Source organism: Microtus pennsylvanicus, chromosome 10 (assembly GCF_037038515.1).
Source record: "Microtus pennsylvanicus isolate mMicPen1 chromosome 10, mMicPen1.hap1, whole genome shotgun sequence".
Classification (NCBI taxonomy): domain Eukaryota; kingdom Metazoa; phylum Chordata; class Mammalia; order Rodentia; family Cricetidae; genus Microtus; species Microtus pennsylvanicus.
In genome coordinates, this window is record NC_134588.1 from 38240305 (window position 1) to 38255648 (window position 15344).

Here is a 15344-nt window from a genome sequence, read left to right on the forward strand (position 1 = left end):
AAAGTTATTAGAGAACACAAGCTCCAGGCTAACTTATTTCCCAGTGTGGTAACTGCAGCATCATACTCAACATAGCTCTTCAGCTATTGCTCATAGAGCTTTAAGCTCAGTATTTACCGCGATACTGAATTTTGGGGAAAATACTCATGTTGGCTAAACTTGATCTCAAAACCTGTTGAAGTTCCAGTTTCTCCCACTTTCACTTTGACAGAGGCACATATCAGACCAGAGTGGCAGTTGCCTTGTTGGGTGCTCCTTTAGCTTACTGGGCTCGTCTCTTACAGCTTGATGCAGGAGCTGGGCATTTGGCATAGTTTCTGGGATAGCTTGTGCAGCACGTTGGTTTCAGACACGTTTCATTCTGAGCATTAATCAATTTTCTCATAACATAGCCACACTGATGATTTATTTGTAGCAGTTACTTAGCACTAAAGCCTACATCCATCTTGTGGGCAGTGAAGAACCATAAGGTTATTGATTTCAAAATATTAACTTCTTATCCAACATATATGCATAAGGTATCTTGAAATCTTTTAAGTGTGTTTTATTTTCTTCATTTCAGGTTGCAAGTTATTTTCTAAACAGTCTAGAATCAGCCTTGTTGTCCCTTCTCTCCAGGGCATCCTTATGAACCACTGCCCATGTCGAAATGTTCATTCTGTTTACTTCAGTCCTCTGCCCTAAAAGCAATCCAAGCAGGTCATCCAAAGTCCTGTGCAGCAAAAACACTTTAGTGGCTGCCAAGTGCCCAGGGAGAGAGCTGGGCAGTGTTGAAGGAACATTGGTCAAGTAGTCAACATTTCTATTTTCTATCTGGGCTCTGAAACTTTTGGTTGATGCATTGGGACATCACAGACACTCAGTTTCCTTACCTGTGTTAAAACTGGACATCAAACACAGAAAAACAGGACTATGTGCTTGACCTCACAAGAGAAACTTAGACGCATCAGCTTGAATGTGGTAGAATACTAATTAGTAGAGGCTGGGGAGGTGGGAGATGAAGAAAGGGGGCTGGATAGTGAGCACCAAAGCAGGGGTTGAGTGTAGCTTATAATAGATCATTCCATATTTTATGAAACCCTAGAAGGGAGGATCCCAAAGGCTTCAAACATAAGGAGTTAGAGGGAATGCTAAGTGCCATGATTTCATCAGGACAAGATGGATGCATGTGCTGAAATATCACACTGGGTCCCATCAATGACAATAGTTACCTAGTGGGTACTCAGTTTCAGGTAACTATGAGAAGTTCTGGATACTATTGGATTGTACGATGACTCTAGATAGTCACAGTGAAATATAAGAATATATACAGCTAATATATTTTATTATCAAAAATAAGATAAGGAAAATAGTTCTACATCAAATTTAAAGGCCAGGGGGATTTAGAAAAAAAAATGGTGCATGTGGAAATTAAGGACTATAAGATGAAGAGGTTTTTAAAATTGATTTATTAGCTTAATGTACAAAGTACTGAGTTTCACCATGGCATCTTCATACATGTGTTACTATGCTTTGTGCTCATTTGTCCCCCTTCACCATCTCCTGTCCCCATGTGCCTGTTCCTTCTATTTCCCCCATTAGTCTCAACTTCTTTCTTACTACGTTTGTTCCCTCGCCCTCTAAACCCCTCCCGACGCTGGAGCTCTAGCTCCGCTCTCCCAACCCACTTGTGAGTCTCTTGACCCACTAACACATTTGCACATATGTAATTAGAAATTTAGGTTATGCACAAGAGAAAACGTAGATTGGCTTTCTAAATTTAGCTTATTTTGCTTAGCATAATTATTTTTTTGAGAATTATTTTTTATTGTCTGGTGGAAGGGAATTTTTTAATTGATTTTATTGAGCTCTACATTTTTCTCTGCTCCCCTCTTTTCCTCTCCCCTACTCTTCAGCCCTCTCCCATGGTCCCCACACTCCCAATTTACTCGGGAGATCTTGTCTTTTTCTACTTCCCATGTAGATTAGTCTCTCTTAGGGTCCTAATTGTTGTCTAGGTTCTCTGGGATTGTGATTTGTGGGCTGGTTTTCTTTGCTTTATGTTTAAAAACCACCTATGAATGAGTACATGTGATAATTGTCTTTCTGGGTCTCGGTTACCTCACTCAATATGTTCAAACATACCACAAGGAAATGTGCTCAACTATGTTCATAGCAGCATCTTTTGTCATAGCCAAAACCTGGAAACAACCTAAATGCCCCTCAGCTGAAGAATGGATAAGGAAAATGTGGTACATTTACACAATGGAGTGCTACATAGCAAAAAAAAAAAAAAAAAAAAAAAAAGAATGACATCTTGAAATTTGCAGGCAAATGAAAAAATCTAAAAAACAGCATAATTATTTTTTAATGGCATCCATTTTACTGAAAAATATCATGATTTTGTTTTTTATTTATTGCTGTATAGGTTTCTATCATATCCATTTTCTTTGTCCATTTGTCGATGATCTAGGTTGGTTCTATGTACTTGCTATTGTGAATAGTATAGCATAAAATGTACATCCTCTTAAAAATTTGTGTATTCTTTGTGTGTATGTGTGCATGTGCATGCACATGTGTGTGTGTGTGCACTCTTGTGCCCACAGGTGTGCTACACCATGCATGTGGAAACTATAAGACAGTTTGTTGGAATCAGTTTTTGCCTTCTACCGTATGGGCTCTGGAGTTTGAATTCAGGTCATAGGCTTGACAGCAGGTGCCTTTATCTGATGAGCCCTCCCATTGGCGCAAAATGTGGGTCTTATGACATGTAGGATGTAGAGCCATGATCTTGGGTTCCTCTTGCTATTTCATGTCCTTAAATATGTAATCCCAATTCAAGGCCAGATTCAAGTGTTATCTCTTTCATAAAGGTTTGATTTTCATTGGCAAATTTAATTTCCTCCCTCATGTTTCCTGGAGAAGTATTCTGTATCCTTGATATTTCATTTTCTCCTCTCTGTTGTGCTCTGCAGAGCATTATTTCTATCTGTTTAACTATCTTGACAGAAAGGTACTGTGTATTGTGAGTGTGTATATCACCACAGTCATCAGTTAACGTTTGTAATTATCCCCACTAGCATAAGTGACTCCAGCAAGACAGAGAGAGGACACCATTTGCTGAGCTTATGTAGCTTTTAAGTGGCAGGAAGATTTTTGTCTGCCCGACTTCCAATCTTGGTGCAGTCCAGGCTTCTCCACTCTGTCTTAAGGACTCTCAATAAATACTTGTTAGATGAGTAAACAGGAATCTTTATCTACTTCAACCTTCTTTCCCACCTTTAGTTCCCTATTATAGAATTGTATCTGTCTTCATTTCAGAGTTGTGAAGTACGTTGTCATCTAAAAGACATGGTTTTATGGTGTCCATGTTGACCATCTTTTGTTATTGAGAATGTTATGGTAACTTTGTATATTTTTCTTCTTCACTAAGGCTTTTATAATTCTCACACCATCAGTTACATGGCTCTTGCTGATCAGAGTAAACCCATAGTGTCAACTCCTCAGGGCTTCCTCTGACATCTGAGATGTGACCTTCAGTACATATCCAGTTATGCTGAAAGCTACACTGAAGTCCTCTGCTGTTGAAACAATGCTTAGTGTACACTTGGCATGGGACCCTGGGCTTGCGCCTCCGCTCTGCGTGCTTGTTTACCTTGGACTGGCTTCTCTGAGTTGGACTGCTTCCTAATTACCCTTGCTTCTGGCCTCCTTCCAGTCCCTTGCCATCAGGTAGCCAGATGCAGGATTCAGTCCAGCTTGGTTTTAGGGCATAGATCACCCTATTAATTTGACAAATTAACTTCTAGTTTTTTAATCTATTCCTAGTAAACATAATGACTTCTATAATGGTTCTCTGACTTATTAGTAACAAGGTCTAAATTTGACATTTATTAAGTGTTTACATCATGACAAGCACTGGGCTAGAGTTCTTAAGTATACTGCTTTTTTTTTCTTAATCTCTGAGTGCTGAAGGCATTTCCATCTGACAGATGAGAGCAGGAGGCTTGTAAATATCAGATGAAGAGTTTGGGCCAGATTCTGTATCTGCCTGGTACCGACCCCCTGGACTTGGTCAGGTATAGTCACTTAGTCACTGGAGTCTTGTCTTACCTGGGAACTAGTCATGAATTGGCTTGGACTTGGAAAGATGGCTTGGTGGTTAGCAGTGTTTGCTGCTCTTGCCAAGAACCCAGGTTCAGCTCACAATAATATACAACTCCATTTCCGGGGGGAGCTCTAGAGCCTTACTCCTGGACTCAGCAAGCTCCAGGCATGCACACAGTGCACACAATGCATGCAGGCAAAACACTTATGCACATAAAATAAATAGATCTTTTAAAATAATAATAATGTATTTTATATTATATTTATATTTATTATTTGTGATGCTGAGGATAAAATATGGGACTTTTGCCTGTTATACAAACTCTCCACCACTGAGCTACATGTCCAGTCCTGTTCAGTTATAAAGTCAAATATATGTGGATTGTTACATAAGTGGCCTTTTTTTCTTATTTCAACAAAAGTTGTAGAACTGACCAATAACCTTTAAAAAAAACCTTGCAATTATTTTTTAATCCTGAGGTTTTAATGTTCACAAGGCATCAACATTATCATGAATTTTGTCATAATGGAAATAGCATGAATAGAGAACAATGCAGCAGGCATTGTCTAAAGTGCTTTCCGTGGATTATTTTGCTGAGCATCTCAGTAACCCAGTGCAACAGCATTGCTATCCTCTCCAGTCTCTTCAGGATGTGGCATATAGAGGTACAGAGATCTTTGCTCTCGATCCTTGAGCATTAAATAAATCTTTAAAAAATATTATTTCTCAGACTTCACTTTTCTGTTTGATCAATGATCATAATCCAATTTTATTTTATTTTTATATTTTCCCTCCTCTTCTTTTATTCATGCTTTGAAAATTGCATCCATATCAGAATCCTTTTGCAAAAAAAGTGAAAAAGCTCTATGATTCTGTAAGCGTTTATAGACATTATCAAGCAGTTCTTTTACCTGTGGGAAAAGAAAGAACTATACACATTTCCTGATTTCAATTCTTTAATAACATTTGGAACCAGACTATTGCATTTTAAAATTCTTTATACAATGGGATATGTATTCAGTGCCAGGAGAACTTAGCAAGAAAAGGATGCCTGAGTTGAGATTGCTTCAGGAAAGATCTTAAAACAGAGGTTTAAATGTAAATAAAATTTATGACAAGTAAAGGGAATTGTAGTTGGGGAGGGATCAAAGGGGAGGGAAATGGAAGCTGGACACCAAGGGGAGATGTATCAAGGCAGCTCCCACTGCACACTGGGAATTTACTCCCACTAATGGGACCTGGGAGAGTTGTTACTGATTAAAAGGTAGGGAGTTCGCCTTTTTATACCCCAAGTTCCACCAGTCATGGATTGAGGTTGCTCCTGGAGACATCATTCCTGTCAGTTTAAGTTTGTTCCATGATAAACACCAAGCCCAAGCATCCTTGTCAGACAAATGCGGCTTGCCAACAGCAAGCCTGAGTGTCCCGGAATACTAAGAGCTAGGAATATGGACCAGACTTCTGCAGCCTCTGCAGCAGAAGTGTACTCAAGACAGGCCAGAGGCTTGGGGACAGTTCTGTTAAAGATGTCTCGCGAGTAAGCTCTTGATGTTAATCATTTTCCTCTCAGCATGAGAGATGGGATTGTGAACATTTGTTCCAGGTAGAGAGAACAGTGTGTGCAATCAGAGAAGCCTGAGAGAACAGAGAAGACTTGAGACACTAAAGTTCTCTAAACCTGAGGGGTAGCACAAGGACACAAAGCAAGGCAGCTAGATTTCGGCAACTATAGAAGAACCCTGTGTGCTGTGCTGATGAGTTTTGTTTTGTTTTCCTGTGGAAGATGGGGAACCACACTGGAGATTTTTAAACAAGAAAAGGAGAAGTTCATATTCATAGTTTTAAGATCATTTTGGCTAGGGTAGCAGGAATCCAGTGAAGGAGTTGAAAAGGACTCTAGCGAGATGGAAGTTTGCGTGTTAAAGCAATACCGCTTTGTGGCTAGTGTACAAAGGAGCTTAGGAGGGGCTGGCTGTGGTCAGAGGGGAATTAGGGTGCCTCTAGGACTCTGCAGTGGGTGACGATATGTGGAGATGCTAGAAACCACAAGAACTGTGCAAGGCAGGGATGGACGGGGAAGGAAACCAACCCAGCCTCAGTGTGGCCAGCCAACATGTGCAGAAGAGGGACGGTGTGTGCAAACGCAGATGCAAACGCCTATGCGTATGTGGAGAGGGGCAGAAAGAGTTGAGTGTGAGGTGCTGACGAATGCACAGCAGGAAAGTTTTAGGCAGAAGGGCATGAGGATCTCAGGTTTTGAAGGGCCACTGGAGGGTCTTCTAGGGTTCCCCTTCCCACTGGGAAATGGACTTCAGCATCCCTAGAACTGTAGCTCTGGCGATTTCTGAAAAATAGAAGACATAGAGTTGGAACCAAAAAAACACATTAAAAAGATATTTAGAAAATTCCAATTTCTCATCGCTGATGCTTTGGAAGATGCAGTAACTTGGCATTATTTAAACTCAACGTCCCCTGCATTTTGCTTGGAAAGATGATCCTTTGTATATATACGTATATATATAAGTATATATGTATATGTGTATATATACATATATGTATATATACATATATATATATATATATATATATATATATATATATATATATATGCATAGCCAGAAGAGCTGAAAGGGACTTACCTAAAAGAAGACTTTCACAAAACAGCTCCTCTTTAACGCTCACTCAGTCTGAAAGGAGTTGAGGCCTTTAGCATGGAAAATAGAAGCACATGGTATCTACTCTCCACGGTATCTATCATATTCAGTTCATAAGAAAATGTGCCAAGATTTCTGTCATTGCCTAGACTTAGCAGAGCCACAGTTTTATCTACTCACCTGAGACCAAAGATGGCCTCATGGAAAAGCCACAGTTATCTAGACTGAATAATCCAGTTTTTTTTTTCCAGGTGTACTATGATGTGAAAAGAAAAGTTGGAAAGCATTTTCTAAACACGTACTTGAAGTTAATAATTATTAACAAGTGAATGGTACTACATAACAAATACACAATGCTGACATTTTTATTGTTTACATAGAAGAGAAAGCTACAAAGAAATTGATAATAGTCAATTTTAGACTATGAATCAGATTAAAAACCACTTTTTATTTTTGAGACAAGATTTCTCTGTGTAGCCCTGGCTGTCCTAGAACTTGCTCTATAGACCAGGCTGGCCTGGAACTCAGAGATCCACTTGCCTCTCGCCCCAGTGAGAAAACACTTCTTAAGGGATTTTCTTCCTCTCTCTGGCCGCTTCCCATTTGGGTATATTTTGAACATATTTTTATTTAAACACAAAACATAAGGAAACAAACATTTTTGACATTTGATGTTTTCTGTAACTGTTAAAATAGTCTTCAAATAATATTGAAATGTCCAGCTGATGAAGGAATAAAGTAACTCGAGACGCACGTATTTATCAATACACTCATTAAATAAATATGATAATCTGACTAAGCCTTAACGCCAAGATAAGTATTAGTGTAGCTGCTGGGTGCGTGAATAACAAAATCCCTTCCAGTTTGAAGAGAACGCTGTCATTTCAGGGAAGGCTCATGGAAACAGCTGTGATACTGTGATGTGCTGTTCTCTCAGGCACAGGTACAAAGTGTTACTGGAACACAGAAGATGCCAGAAATGTGGAAGTCAAGAACTGGGGGAAAACAGGAGCTTTCTCCTGCTTCTTTATTCCAAGTCTGTGGCATGATATTGCTCCTCCTCCTCTTCCTCTTTCTGCTTTGTTTTCTTTTGATCTTATTTGAATTGAGAACAAAGTTTATACTCTAAATGTCTCAGGAGCCCAGTATCATGCAAAACACATCCGTGTGTAAACACGGGCCTCTCACTGCAGGGCCTGTTCTGCCACCCCCCTTCTGGGAACTGCCGAATGATCTCACTCTCCATAAAGTTACAGAAGTAGGCCCTCGGGAATAATTCTTTAAAATGTAACTCCAACTCCTACCCAGGGAGAACCACAAGAGCCAAACTCAGAGTCCCTTTTCTAGAACTCTGGAACTGAGACCCAGAGAACAGGATTGGTTGTTTCTAGGGGAGGCACCCATGCCTGCTTAGGAGCTGCTGGAAGGCTTGCTTTGCAGTGTAGATTTAAAACAGAGGAAAGAGGGTCACAGAAGAAAAGAATCCTATCCACGTGCAGGAGCATCAACAGGGGAATCCCTGAAAGACCTTGCGCCCTGCCATAGAGCATTCCAGAAGTTGTGTAGCATTCACATCTTTGAGCATAAGGATTATTTGTAGGCTTTCCACACAGCTCGCCACTAGTGAGAACCTTGACTCTTGTTTCTTACCCGGTCTCAAATTGTAGTGGACACTGCTGTTCGCCTCCTTGAATTCGTCCTTGACACCCCCCCCCCCGCCCCCCTTCTACCAGCATTAAGAATTACTCGACTCTAAGGCACTTCAAGAATCTTAAGTATTCTGAAGGTAAGGAGGATGGAATTGACTTCAACCCCAGGTCTAAATAAGTCTTCTCATGTCTGGTCAATGAAGCCTCTACTCTTGGTTCACAGTGACTGTGTTGAAGGTGGGCCCAGAAACTACATCCCCCCGCCCCCAGCCCTTTAGTGGAAGAGTGGAGGAGGTGCTGAGAGAATCTGGGAAACCTCATCTATTCTACTTCTGGAAAACAGTTGAGAGAGAGAGGTTCCCTTTTCTTCAGATAGTGTGGTCTGGAGCTTCCCGGCAGGGATGTTGGGAGAGCAGAGATTGACTAAGCTACGCAGATCCAATCAGGACTGAAGGCCACACTGGTTTCCCCCTAGCTTTTCCCCTTTGCTGTGTGTTTTTATTCTTCATTTGAGACTCTGAACCAGATTTGCTTTTATTATTCAGCCAAGTATCATAACCAACAGAATTCACAATATTGTCCTCTTTGCTGACTGACATAGCAAGTCCTGAAAATCCTTATGGCTTATACCTGCAGCCCTTTGAGGCCATTTGCTTCGAGGTGCATTTGCTCTTTGGTGTTTGGGGACTTGTTTTTGACAGACCATGTAACAAATGTGGAACGGAATGTGAGACCAGAGAATAGGATGTGCTCTTTTGATTAGCAAAATCTTAACACTGCGTTGGTGTCCTTAGGAATCTGAGCAATCTTAGAATTCTTTGGTGCTATTTTTTTTTAATTTGTAGCTAATATTTTTAGAGCCTCGATAAAATGATTTTCAATCATCCTGTCACATCTCCTGGAGCAGGCTACCACTTACCACACATATAATTCATCTCGGTTCTCATTTAGCTGTTTATGGTTAAAAAAAAAACAGGGAGGATCGGCATGTCTGTGTCTGCTAATTGGAGACCATTGCATCCTTCACTGAGTGAGTTTTCCTGTCCTTCAAGTTCCAGCTGAGATGCGAGAAGAAATTTCTTCATTAGCCTAAACACGGGTGTCCAGGTCTCTGCCGAAGGACAAAACACGGCCAAGTTTGATACAAATAGAAGGTTCATGTTCTATTTCTTTCCCCCTCTTGTCTGTTCTCCCTCCTTCCTCCCTTCCTCATCTAACACACTAGAGCATTTGTTTTTTTTTTTTTTACTGGAAACTTGGACTTTTCTTAATCTCCCATGAGAAAACCAATGAATCAACTGTAAACTACTCAATCAAATCTTACTTACACTTAATTAACAGTGGTGGATGAGACAAAAATCCTAAACTACCCCCTTCCCAGATTTTCTATTTCATAAAAGATCTGCCCTTTAATGAAGAAGTTATTTGCGCATCTGAACTCCACGGTCACAGTGTTATCTGCCTCACATCTACTCGGAAAAGGAGCAAATTGGTACAAAGAAAGTTTATGCATCTTCCAGACTGTTTGTTCTTGGTCCTAGGAAGCTTCTGGCAGATTTAGAATTTTTGCTACTTGACAAGATGTCTTCTCGGAATTACTAGTTAACTGGGGATGCCTGGGAAACTCAGCTAGTGATGACATTTAGACATCGGACTCTGCACAATCGCTTCTTGCCCTGCTGTCGTCTACAAGGGTTATGACTGAAATGTCAAGTGTAGAAAGGAATCTCGATACACAATGTTCTTTCTTATAATAATAAAATGAGAGGTGAGTGCAGCTGTCTGAAGCCTGGAAGCAGGGCTATCACACAGATAGATTTGATGACGTGCTCTAGCTTATACAGCTGGGCAGTGCTACAGCAGCCTTACAGCTGCCCCTGTCCTCTTGATCCCACAGCCACTAACTGTAAACATCATAGCTGGAAAGACTGAACACTTGCGGTGAACCTGGCAAGGCTTCACAAGGCGGTCACTCGATAGTAACATCTTTTGCTGAACAGGGAGATTCTTGAGAATAGGGTGTGGCTCTGTGCTTTCCATATGCTCTCAGGATGACTCCTACTTTAAACAAGCCACTGATGGACATAAAATACAAGGTGCATTTTGGCAGAAGGAAGGCTAGAGTGAGCAGCTGGGTGTTAGGGCAAGAACTTCCTTATAGAGTAGACAGAAATGGAGGTTTCATTACGAATAACTGCCCTGTCCTGACATGGCTTTGGTCCTTGTCACATTGGGCACATTCCACAGGTTGTGGTGGAAGTTGGATATGTTGTCCCTTTCTTCCTGAAAAAAGTGTCTTGATTTGTAACTGGACTCAGGTGTGGGAGCACTGTGCCATGACTTTTAGGAACTGTCCCCACAGAATCACCACAGACCCTTCTTTTCTGCTCCTGGTTTTCTGCAGGGAATCGGGACAGAAAGGGTGGAGCTCTGTGAAACACTAAACATCCCAGGGGACTTTGGATGTGGCCCTCCCTGAGCACATTTTCCTCTCCGTCTGAGACGTGAGGGAGAGAAGGCCAGAGTGATTCTATGTGTGTTTTCCCCATTTGCCTTCCGTTCTCTTTCCTTCACTGGAGCCATTGGATCAGATTTGTTCTTTGCACGCAGGCACAGTATCACACCCAACAGTGAACATTCAGAGTGTTAGCATTGTAGGACATGAAAACCCTGGTTCAAAACTACAGCTGCTTCAAGGTACATTGCTCTTGCATCTGTTTCTTTTGGTGGGGGGGGGAGGAAAGGGTTTATTTCAACTCAGAGTCCATTATGAAGGGACAGCAGGGCAAGAACTCAAGGCAGAAACTGAAGGAGAAGTTTTGAAGGAACAGGACTTCCTGGCTTACTCCCCATCACTTACTCAGTCTGCTCTTATCCACAGTCAAGACCACCTGCTCATGAAGTGGCATAACCCCCAGTTGACTGGGCCCTCTCACACCAATAGCAATCAAGAAAATGCCCTACACACTTGCTTACAGGTAATCTGATAGAAATATTTTCTTAATTGTTGAATCTTAACATTTTCCCGGATAATTCACACTTGTATCAAGTTGACAACAACAACAAAAATAGGACAAAAGCTTAGGAAAAGTCAATGTTGTTGCTATTTTAAATGAACATTTCTTTTTTTCTTTTTTTTAATTAATTAATTCATTTATTTATTAAAGATTTCTGTCTCTTCCCCGCCACCGCCTCCCATTTCCCTCCCCCTTCCCCAATCAAGTCCCCCTCCCTCGTCAGCTTGAAGAGCAATCAGGGTTCCCTGCCCTGTGTGAAGTCCAAGGACCACCCAACTCCATCCAGGTCTAGTAAGGTGAGCATCCAAACTGCCTAGGCTCCCACAAAGCCAGTACGTGCAGTAGGATCAAAAACCCATTGCCATTGTTCTTGAGTTCTCAGTAGTCCTCATTGTCCGCTATGTTCAGCAAGTCCGGTTTTATCCCATGCTTTTTCAGACCCAGGCCAGCTGGCCTTGGTGAGTTCCCAATAGGACATCCCCTTTGTCTCATTGTGTGGGTGCACCCCTCGCGGTCTTAAGTTCTATGCTCGTGCTCTCTCTCCTTCTACTCCTGATTTGGACCTTGAGATTTATGTCCAGTGCTCCAATGTGGGTCTCTGTCTCTGTCTCCTTTCATTGCCTGATGAAGGTTAATATTCAGGAGGATGCCTATATGTTTTTCTTTGGGTTCTCCTTCTTATTTAGCTTCTCTAGGATCACTAATTATAGGCTCAATGTCCTTTGTTTATGGCTAGAAACCAAATATGAGTGAGTACATCCCATGTTCCTTTTTGGGTCTGGCTTACCTCACTCAGGATAGTGTTTTCTATTTCCATCCATTTGTGTGCAAAATTCAAGAAGTCCTTGTTTTTTACTGCTGAGTAGTACTCTAATATGTATATATTCCATACTTTCTTCATCCATTCTTCCATTGAAGGGCATCTAGGTTGCTTCCAGGTTCTGGCTATTACAAACAATGCTGCTATGAATATAGTTGAGCATATACTTTTGTTGTATGATAGGGCATCTCTTGGGTATATTCCCAAGAGTGGTATTGCTGGATCCAGGGGTAGGTTGATCCCGAATTTCCTGAGAAACCACCACACTGCTTTCCAGAGTGGTTGCACAAGTTTGCATTCCCACCAGCAATGTATGAGTGTACCCCTTTCTCCACAACCTCTCCAGCAAAGGCTATCATTGGTGTTTTTTATTTTAGCCATTCTGACAGGTGTAAGATGGTATCTTAAAGTTGTCTTGATTTGCATTTCCCTGATCGCTAAGGAAGTTGAGCATGACCTTAAGTGTCTTTTGGCCATTAGAACTTCTTCTGTTGAGAATTCTCTGTTTAGCTCAGTGCCCCAATTTATAATTGGGTTGATTAGCCTTTTACAGTCTAGTTTCTTGAGTTCTTTATATATTTTGGAGATCAGACCTTTGTCAGTTACGGGCTTGGTGAAGATCTTCTCCCAGTCAGTGGGTTGCCTTTTTGTCTTAGTGACAGTGTCCTTTGCTTTACAGAGCTTCTCAGTCTCAGGAGGTCCCATTTATTCAATGAGGCCCTTAATGTCTGTGCTGCTGGGGTTATACGTAGGAAGTGGTCTCCTGTGCCCATGTGTTGTAGAGTACTTCCCACTTTCTCTTCTATCAGGTTCAGTGTGTTTGGACTGATATTGAGGTCTTTAATCCATTTGGACTTGAGTTTTGTGCATGGTGATAGATATGGATCTATTTTCATTCTTCTACAGATTGACATCCAGTTTTGCCAGCACAATTTGTTGAAGATGCTCTATTTTTTCCATTATATACTTTTAGCTCCTTTATCAAAAATCAGGTGTTTTTAGGTTTGTGGGTTAAAGTCCGGGTCTTCTATTCGATTCCATTGGTCGACTTCTCTGTTTTTATGCCAATAGCAAGCTGTTTTCAATACTGTAGCTCTGTAATAGAGTTTGAAGTCAGAGATGGTAATGCCTACAGACGATCCTTTATTGTATAAGATTGTTTTGGCTATCCTGGGTTTTTTGTTTTTCCATATAAAGTCGATTATTGTCTTCTCAAGATCTGTGAAGAATTTTGATGGGATTTTGATGGGGATTGCATTGAATCTATAGATTGCTTTTGGTAGAATTGCCATTTTTACTATGTTGATCCTCCCAATCCAAGAGCAAGGGAGATCCTTCCATTTTCTGGTGTCCTCTTCAATTTCTTTTTTCAAAGACTTAAAGTTCTTGTCAAATAGATCTTTACTTCCTTGGTCAGAGTTACCCCAAGATATTTTATGCTATTTGTGGCTATAGTGAAAGGTGATGCTTCTCTAATTTCCCTCTCTGTTTCCTTATCCTTAGTGTATAGGAAGGCAACTGATTTTTTGGAGTTGATCTTGTATCCTGCCACATTACTAAAGGTGTTTATCAGCTGTAGGAGTTCTTTGGTAGAGTTTTTGGGGTCGCTTATGTATACTATCATATCATCTGCAAATAACGAAAGTTTAACTTCTTCCTTTCCAATACAAATCCCCTTGATCCCCTTATGTTGTCTTATTGCTATTGCTAGAACTTCAAGCACTATTTTGAAGAGGTATGGAGAGAGTGGACATCCTTGTCGTGTTCCTGATTTTAGTGGGATGGCTTTGAGTTTTTCTCCGTTTAATTTAATGTTAGCTGTCGGCTTGCTGTAAATAGCTTTTATTATATTTAGGTATGACCCTTGTATCCCTAATCTCTCCAAGACCTTTATCATAAAGGGGTGTTGAATTTTGTCGAATGCTTTTTCAGCATCTAATGAAATGATCATATGGTTTTTTTCTTTCAGTTTATTTATATGGTGGATTACATTGATAGATTTGTGTATGTTGAACCAGCCCTGCATCTCTGGGATGAAGCCTACTTGATCATAATGGATAATTTTTCTAATGTGTTCTTGGATTTGGTTTGCCAGTATTTTATTGAGAATTTTTGCGTAGATATTCATGAGTGAGATAGGCCTGTAATTCTCTTGCTTGGTTGGGTCTTTGTGTGGTTTTTGTATCAGGGTAACTGTAGCTTTGTAAAAGGAATTTGGCAATGACTCTTCTGTTTCTATATTGTGAAATACATTAAGGAGTATAGGAATTAGCTCTTCTTGGAAGTTCTGGTAGAATTCTGCATTGAAACCATCTGGTCCTTGGCTTTTTTTCAAAGGGAGATTTTTGATAACAGTTTCTAATTCTCCGCGACTAACAGGTCTATTTAGATCGTTCACCTGGTCTTGGTTTAGCTTTGGTATATGGTACTTATCTGAAAAAATGTCCATTTCTTTTGCATTTTCCAGTTTTGTGGCATACAGGCTTTTAAAGTAAGATCTAATGATTCTCTGAATTTCCTCTGTGTCTGTGGTTATGTCCCCCTTTTCATTTCTGATCTTATTTATTTGCGTGTTCTCTCTCTGTCGTTTAATTAGTTTGGATAGAGGTTTATCGATCTTGTTGATTTTCTCCAAGAACCAACTTTTTGTTTCATTGATTCTTTGGACTGTTTTCTGTGTTTCTATTTTGTTGATTTTCGCCCTCAGTTTCATTATTTCCAGTTTTCTACTCTTCCTGGGCGCGTCTGCTTCTTTTTTTCTAGAGCTTTCAGGTGTGCTGTTAAGTCCCCAATGTATACATTCTCTGTTTTCTTTAAGTGGGCACTTTCTTTCCTCTTAGCACTGCTTTCATCGTGTCCCATAGGTTTGAGTATGTTGTCTCTTTATTTTCATTAAATTCAAGGAAGACTTTAATTTCTTTCTTAATTTCTTCCTTGACCCAGGTATGGTTCAGTAGTTGACTGTTCAGTTTCCATGAGTTTGTTGGCTTTCTGGGGGTAGCATTGTTGTTGCCTTCTAACTTTATTCCATGGTGATCTGATAAGACACAGGTGGACACTGATTTTTTTTGTATCTGTGGAGGTTTCCTTTGTTTCCGAGTATGTGGTCAATTTTTG